Source organism: Lampris incognitus, chromosome 19, assembly GCF_029633865.1.
Source record: "Lampris incognitus isolate fLamInc1 chromosome 19, fLamInc1.hap2, whole genome shotgun sequence".
NCBI lineage: Eukaryota > Metazoa > Chordata > Actinopteri > Lampriformes > Lampridae > Lampris > Lampris incognitus.
This window is the reverse complement of record NC_079229.1, coordinates 16,722,309-16,730,696: the sequence shown is the minus strand read 5'-3', so window position 1 is coordinate 16,730,696 and position 8,388 is coordinate 16,722,309. Positions and strand designations below refer to the sequence as shown.

General features: G+C 46.9%; 1 protein-coding gene across 1 annotated transcript in view; it reads left to right on the top strand.

Annotated features, from left to right (window-relative positions):
* The first annotated feature begins 1,830 nt into the window (after window positions 1-1,830).
* Window positions 1,831-8,388, top strand: part of zfhx4 (zinc finger homeobox 4) — a 76,088-nt gene continuing 69,530 nt past the window's right edge. Inside the window, exon 1 of the mRNA XM_056299199.1 lies at window positions 1,831-2,050. The gene's annotated coding sequence lies outside the window, so the exon portion shown is untranslated. The remainder of the gene's footprint in view (window positions 2,051-8,388) is intronic.

The window sequence follows — 8,388 nt, the reverse complement described above, 5'->3', positions numbered from 1 at the left end:
GCGCATCGGATAGACTGCCCCTCTCCGAGCCCGCTGAGAGGGACGCCTCTCGGGGCTGCCGGCTGGGAATCCCCCCGGAGGACACGGTAGCAGGAGCGGAGGAGGCTGCGGCAGCCACGGATCCGGGCGGAATCCACAACTGAGGCTTTTTTCTGCTCCTCCGGTCGGAGCCCAGAATTGAAACAGCCTCGGCATCGGATCTCTTGGCTTCTGCTAGGGGTGCAGTCCAGTCACTGTGACTGCGGAGTTAGACCTAGTTCACTGCCAGCAGCCTTATCATCACATCCACAAGCCCCGGCTCATGCAGTCAATTCACCCCCAGCTTCGATTTTTTCCATGAAGGAGGAGAACAGATCTCTTGATTCTCTTTCCCGATTGACACCGGGTAAAGTCTTCCCCTCTTGCCCGAAAGCGACCATTAAGGGAGGAAAAACACACAGTAAACGGTTTGCATTGGGAAAAAAGAATAGGGTTAACAGACCAATACACATCGCAAAGGCACCAAATGTACGAGCGTGAATGGAGCCTTGAATGGAGAGGGGGGGGGGATTTTGTGTGACCCCCGTATTGGATTGTTCAGTTTGGCTTTATTGAACCCACACGGGCCTCGCTGGTCCCGAAAGGGCAGTGATGGGTTTAAAAAGCAGTGGGTGAATTACTCGGAGGCTCCGCGGCTTTGATTTTTCAAGCTTGAACGTTTATGCCAACCAAAATCAAATACCCACACTCACCCACGAAAAACAACACTATTACACAACATCATTAGACTATGCAATGTACTGAAATCCCACTAAAACTGCTCATTTATATCCTAAACTCGTCACAGACTCAATAAGCGACACGTAGCTATTGGATGTGCTGCAAGTGGCACATAAACGATGTTGCGCATTGAGATATAATTTTGGTCCTACAGTCCACAGGCCTGTCTCGCGTCGTGCACTAAGATGCCCATTTGAAAGTATTCCTTTTTTCTGCCTTTTTCCTGTTTCACTCTTTGTACGGTATGTCTCGAGTGGAAAAAAAACGTTGAAAAAGTTCGAGAATAATTTAGTCATATCCATAAATTATTCTAGGCTATATGCGGGAAAACATCCTAAAGATATTCCTACCAGAAGCCGCACGAGACGCATCCCTACCTTAACTGTATAAATCACACAGGTCCATAATCAATAAAAACACGTCGTTATAACACGTATATGCTATAGCTATGCATGCTGTTTTGTTTTTGTGTTTTTTTTTTAAAGAACAAGACACACAAAAAAACCCTTTTTGGTAAACACCATCAGTCTACGTTAGGAGATGCTACGTGCGCTCAGCCGTACTCGTCTGCGGAAACTACACGACTTCTTCTTTAGTAGTAATAGTACTCTCATCTAGCGAGCAGCAAGCAATTGCCGGTTGTTCTACATATCATTTGGCTTTACAATAAAACCGCGCCAGAGTCTTTTTCTTTTCCTCCTTTTTGTTTTTTGTTGCTGTTGTTTGTTTTCCTCCCTTTTAGATCGCCTCGGCTCTCCCCGCCGACGCGCACGGGGGGCAGCCCGTGCACGAGCGCGTCATTTGCAATGTGGAGACTGTTGATCAACTCACTAATTACACTTCTCTCCTCTCCCTCTCTCTTTGCTCCCTCCCTCCCTCTCTCATTCGCCCTCTCTCCTCCATTCCCAGAGTGCATATCGGGAATAGACACACAAAGACATGCGCACTCAACTTAATCAGCCATTTTTTTAAACAGGGCTAAAACGATAATAATTAGCAGAATAAAGACATATCGGATTTTCATTTCCTTTCCTCCGTTTCGCGACCCCTCCACAACCGAAACTGCGAGGCAGCCGTCGACACGTCGTCCGCCGACCGGATCCAAAGGATAGCTCTCTAGCGCTTTGACATTTGTATTTTTTTCTACCCTTTTCCCATTATAAAGTTGGAGGATTATTATTTTCCCTGTTTTTGTCTTTTTTTGTTGTCAAATTACACAAGACACTGGATGTGACTTTGTATTATAAACCAAAAGCGAGAGACGAAGCGGTGGGAACGGCGGGGGAAGAAAGTAAGTTTTTTTTCCCTTCTTCTTCTTCTCCTCCTTCTCTTGCTTCTTCTTCTCCTTCGCCTTCTTCTTCTCCCTTTAACTTTTATTGAGTAGTCGGCGTTAAATTTAGGTTGAGTATCGATTATCTTTCGCCGTGGATCCAGCGGGATCTTTGACATTTGGACTCTGGATAAACAGGTGTTGGATGCGGTATGGTTGGAAGTCCTTGGCTCGGTCGACTACACGGTGTCTATCGCGGTGTTTGTGGAAGTCCAGCCTCGGCTACAACAAACACGCCACTGACAGGGGGCTGTAGTCGGCTGCGTTTTACGCGAGTGTCCGTGGTCGGCTGTCGGTGCCAAAACCTTGCTTTAGAAGTTTATGCGATTGTTTTTTGAGGTGGGGGTGGGGTGGGGGGTCCGCTGGTGGGTAGACAAAGCCAACAGTATACACATTATACGGACAAGACGAACATTTTCCCTTTGTGGCTTTGCGGTGCGGATATGGGTGCTACGTTTTCAGGAGTCCGGTCGCTCGGACATGTCCGTTCTCGCTTTTCTGGTCCAGGCGAGCAGACCCGAGCCCGGTTCACCAGCATTCAGCCCCAGTCGACCGCATCTTTTATTGTAAATATACACCGTGGCGTTTTAGTGGGGTTTGAAGACGTTTGACGCTATACCTTCATCGGGTTACGTGCACCTCTCGGGCATTCGTAGCCGAAGTGATACGACGAGTCGCCCGATTGTCGCTGTGAGGTGTTTATTCTCGAAACGATACCTTCCGTTTCCGATCGTAACCTGAGAAAAGTGCGTTCTCCTACTGTCTAGCCCCGTGTGCCGTTACCTGCTGCGCGCAACGTATAGTCTCCCCTCACCGAGGCGTGGGTGGCTGTGTCGCCCAGAAGGGAGACCGATCGGTGGGATACTGATAGCACGCAAGTCCCCCATAGAGCCAGTCGTTCCCGGATTCAGATTTTTGGATATTTAGTCAAAAAAAAAAAGGAAAAAAGAAAGCATTGTTTCGGAGATGGTATGGTATCAAAAAAAAGAGTCGTGCTTGAAGATATGGGCGGACATACTTTGAAAATGGTGTTTTCTTTTCATAGCCATAATAAGATCCGTTTCCCTCGATCCCCATCCGCGTCAGCGGGGTCATAATTTCTTCGCATAATGAATTGTCCTTTCCCTTTCGAGCGATGTGGGTCGCAGCAGCTTCTGTTAAGTTGTCGATAGCTAGGTGTTGTTTTGGATTAATTTGGGAGAAAGAGGAGCGAGAGAGAGAGAGAGAGAGAGAGAGAGAGAGAGAGGTTGAGGCGGTGGGGGAGTACTGCTCGGCTTTTTCCCCCCCTCTCTCGCCCTGATGGCTGATTTGAGGTAAGAGACTTGGCTCGGATTGGGACGCGACAGTGACAGGGACATCGATCGCTTGCATTGAGAAACACGGGGAGGGGGGCAGAGAAAAGCACGGCGGAAAGGCGAAGGCAGAGTCTCGCGGTCGGTAGGAGAGGAGCGCTCGTGCACGCCAAAAGCAGCGACCTCTCGGATGACTTTAAACCTTTATTCCGGTCTTTTTTAATTTCATCTCTGCATGCATTTATTACCCCGAACAACTGTTTGGTTCGCAGGACTTTTCCTCTTCTTCCTCATTTGCTATTTTAGATATGTATGGATTATTGTAGGCTGTGCGTGCCGATTTCTTTTTTTTTTCCATGATGGAAATACCAGATTTCTTACGGATTGTTGGATTTAAGTAGACAAGGACCATTGGCATTTGTTTGTTAAAATTAACCTTTGTTATGTTGATATTACTGTGATATTCTTGGCATCATTATACTTCTAGAGCCAAGCCTTTGGTAGGCTATGGGGGATATTTTAAATACAGGGGACTCGTGATGAATGGTAATGGCGTTTTCCCCCATAAATGAAATTGTTAATTAAAGCCTGTGAGTTTAATAAATTGGTTATAATCTCGCCAACGTTAATTATTTTGGTGGGCCAGATGCATCTGTTGCAGATGTGCACAGCGGTTTAGCTTTTTAGGTTTGCATAAAATAATGTGTTACGTTGCACACAAAAATAAATAAATAAATAAATAATAACGTGGCCGAGGCCCGATTTAAAAAAAAACAAAAACAAAAACGCAGTAAGAAACACATTTTAACCGACAAGACGACACAATGTAATTGCAGTGAATTTCATCAGTTAATGGCGGTATTGTCTCACTCCAGAGTGGCTGGATCTATTTTTTCGTCCTTTTTTGTGTTTTTCCTGCCATGCAAATGAGATAATTTTCCAGTTTCGTGTTTGCAGAAGCCTGGGCCTCTTGTTTTTGTTTTTCTGAGAAGGGGGTCTTAGCAGTATCAAAGGCGGAGTGTGTGTGTGTGTGTGTGTGTGTGTGTGTGTGTGTGTGTGTGTGTGTGTGTGTGTGTGTGTGTGTATATGTCTGCACAATGTTCTTTTTACAGTCAGCTGTGTGTGCGTGTGTGTGCGCACGCGTGCGCGTGTGTGTGTGCGTGTGTAAAAACAGTGTGAGAGATGGGTAGACGGCCTGGGAGGACAATAGCTGTTGGCTTGAAATGTGTCTTGATTATTAAAAGCTAATGCATTTTCAGCATCAGAGCCTTCATTAAGGGCTGTGGATGGAGGGGAGCGAGAGAGGGATGAGGGGATATTTGGGAGGAGGAGAAGACAGTAGAGGGGGAGAGAAGGAGAGAGAGAGAGAGAGCGAGAGAGGCTTGCAGGCAGGCAGGGGCTGAGTCTGTCCTATAACTCCTGGGCCCAAGACACATGCAGCTAGAAGATTGGCTCGGGCCTCTCCTAGGGGTCGACAATGTGTCATTTCCACCCGGCTAGATTGCCCTCTGCCTATCTGATATTAATGTGCAAATCAATATTTCAGGGATTAAATTTCCCTTCTTCATTTTTTATGGTTTCTACCTCAATAAGTCTCCCGTCTAATAGAGGAGGCTGGATGATTTAGAAGCCTTTGCAGCAGAAAGAGAGAGAGAGAGAGAGAGATAGAGAGGGAGAGAGCGAGAAAGAGAGGAGCTTTGTAACAAGACTATCGCTGCATTTTAATGTTCTTCTCCCATAGGCCCTTAGTAAGGAGGGCTATATCGCTGCTTTACAGTGTAAAGACAGCCAATTTGGCTAAAAAGGCAGAAAGGGAAAATATGAGTCCGGTTGAATACTTAAGACGCTGTGGTAATCCGAGTAGTGGGTATTAGTGAGGGCGAGCTCCCCCTCTTCGAAGACAGTCTCTCACACACACACACACACACACACACACACACACACACACACACACACACACACACACACACACACACACACACACACGACACACACACACACACACGGCTACATCCAAACCCGCATTACTGAGCGTCACGGTTGAGAGAACAGTGGAGCTTACTACACACCAAACTGCTATAACAATTTTTTTCTCGTTCTTCTTCTCCTCCACAATTTGCGTGTTTGATTTTAACCCCCCCACCACCACCGCCACCCCTACAAGCCCATCGACATCCACCGGAGAGATTTCCTGCCCTGTATAATAACATCTGGCATGTGTGTGTGATAGAAATGAATCACTCTGACACAATGACCTGTGTATGATTATTGGGGAAGGGAGGAGTGTATTACCATAGTCATAATGCTACATCTCATTGAGAGTCGGCCAAATGAGCTTGGACCCCTTAGACCCCCATAGACATTCATTAAGGGACAGTGCAGAGAGTGGTGTCTGTGTATTAAGGTGTGTGTGTGTGTGTGTGTGTGTGTGTGTGTGTTTATTTAATCTTCCTTTCTGTACCATCTGGTGTGTATGTCTAGCACCACGGTGTGAATTTCATACTGTATGTGGATGGGATCCCCCCCCCCATCTCAGCCAATGCAGCAGAACCGACTTGACTGTTTTTAACATACCCTTCATAGAGAGAGAAGGCGTCAGCAAGTGAAAGCAAGAAACGGAGAGGGATGAAAAAAAAGAGAGAGAGAGGAAGAGACACAAAAGAGCTCTAATTGTAGCACGACCGCTTGGCTTCCTCCCTGATTCACGGCCATTACGAAGTGAAAAGCACAACCGCCTGTCCTCCATTATCAAAACGGCTGGCGCGTGCGTGCACACACACACACACACACACACACTTGCATAGGGGGAATCATGTAGATTTTGCTGCCTCCTTCCTATGACTCTAATGAGTACTGTCTTTTTTTGGTCACTGGCCTTGAACAGTTTCAATATTAAATGTATTCAGCGTTCTTCATGCAGGATGATACCATAACAACATTTACAAACTACAAATGGGTTTTCTAGGGGCCAAGCTTGCCTAGCCAGAAGTTGCACTCGTCATCCGCGTAGCTCCAACCGGAGAGAGAAGCACACTGCTAACGTTTTGCAAGAGTCACGTCGGCTTGCCTTTGATGGACCCCTAGTCCATTTCTTTATTTTGATTTATTTTTTTTCTTAACACGCCGTCGCTGTAAACCCATCTCTCCGCTTTTCATGCTTCTGTTTTTTTCAAGCCAAGTGTTTTCAAACGGGCAGTAAAGAGACGATACATAATTATTTGATGCATATGTTAAGATGAGTGACGTGCTAGGTGAGTTTTATTTCAGCTGGATATAATGGAGAGAATATTTCTTTGTAGTTTTGGACTGTGTGTGTGTGTGTGTGTGTGTGTGTGTGTGTGTGTGTGTGTGTGAGTGAGTGTGAAATCAAGAGAGAGAAACAGACAGGGGTGGAGAGAGGGAGAGGTAAGGTCGAGCAGTAGTAATGTTGGGGTCTCCTGGCCCGGGGAGGCCTGTAGGGGGAGAGGTCCACAGCAGCTCGGCATTATGTCTCGGCGAGTGAAGGGGGCGGGATGTGTCAGCCTTAGGGCACCACTGCTAACTACACACACACACACGCGCGCACGTGCACGCACGCACACAGGAGGAGGAGGAGGGTTAAAGACTTGGAACAGGATCAAGTCCCTTCGTAGCTCCTGGGGAGGGTGCTTGTGAATATGCGTGAGTTTTAGTGTAATTAGCACTTAATTATATTAACATATGCAAATTGCCAGGCGGTGAGCTTGTACCGCCGGTGGGTATCGGCTGAGACACAAGTGACTCCATTGTAGCGCCACGGTAGAAAAGAGAATAATGGATTTGTAAGGCAAGCAGCCAGCTAGCCAGCCAGCCAGCCAGCCAGCCAGCCAGCCCCCTGTGCTAACATGTAACCAGCTAGCTCATTTTAGTCTCCGGCTGGCCGCTTTGTCAGATTTCATTAGTTTCCATGACAACCTGGTTAATTGTGCTGACTAATGTCCCTTGATCTGTCATTGGTTTGGGTGCGAGTGTGTCCTCCCCCCCTTCAAAAAAAAAGGGAGGCCTGGCCGACTGGCTTAAACCAGCTCACAATGACTCCTGTTTACACACGTTACGCTTGTACAACCATTTGCATATTCAAAAAATACCCCACCTTCCTTCCTAGCGCTGGTGTTTGTGTGTGTGTGTGTCCAAGTGAACGTGTGTGTTTGCATCAGTTCATTTGCAAGCTTGTGTGCATGTGGCCGCAATGTGTCAGTGTGTGCTTGCGTGTGTGCTTGCGTGTGTGTGGGAGGGGATAACAACATTTCATCTGTGTATTGTGTGAGAATCTGTGTGTGTGCAAGTGTGTGTGCTCCTATGACGCGTGTGTTGTCATACGCTGTCGTCTGCAACGGAAAGCTCTTGACTATGTGGCCGACGTTGCTCCGCTCCCAAATTTGTTTCTGATTATGGTGCGAGGCTGAGATTCTGCTAAAAAAAGGCTTAAGCCCAAATAGCCCGAGCAACAAGTTCTCCCTTTGAAACTTTTAACCTTTCTTTCCTACCATCCAATTATCTAATTACAGTGCACCTTTAAAACTACCCCCGACTAAGCAGCGGGATATTTTGGGGGTGGGGGGGGTGGGGGGATGGGGATAAACATTTAATGTTCTGTGCTTCCCGATAGCCAAAGGTGGATGGAGATTGGGCCGAGTTGGTGCTACTAGTACTTGTGCCTTAATCCTGTTTTTTGACAGGAACGTAAACTGATATAATTGCTTTTCAGAGGCAGGAACGGCGGTTTATACAAGTGTGAAAGCACGGGGAAGGGGATTAGCATTATTTTGCATAATGCCGGTCAGGCGCTGAATGGGGCATTGAACGCTTGACTGGGTGACAGAGATGAAAGAGAGATGAAATGCTCTACCCCTCTTCTCTCTCTCTCTCCCTCTCACTTATTTGCTCTTTCTCTCTCTCTCTCTCTCTCTCTCTCTCTCTCTCTCTCTCTCTCTCTCTCTCTCTCTCTCCCTCTCACTTATTTGCTCTTTCTCTCTCTCTCTCTCTCTC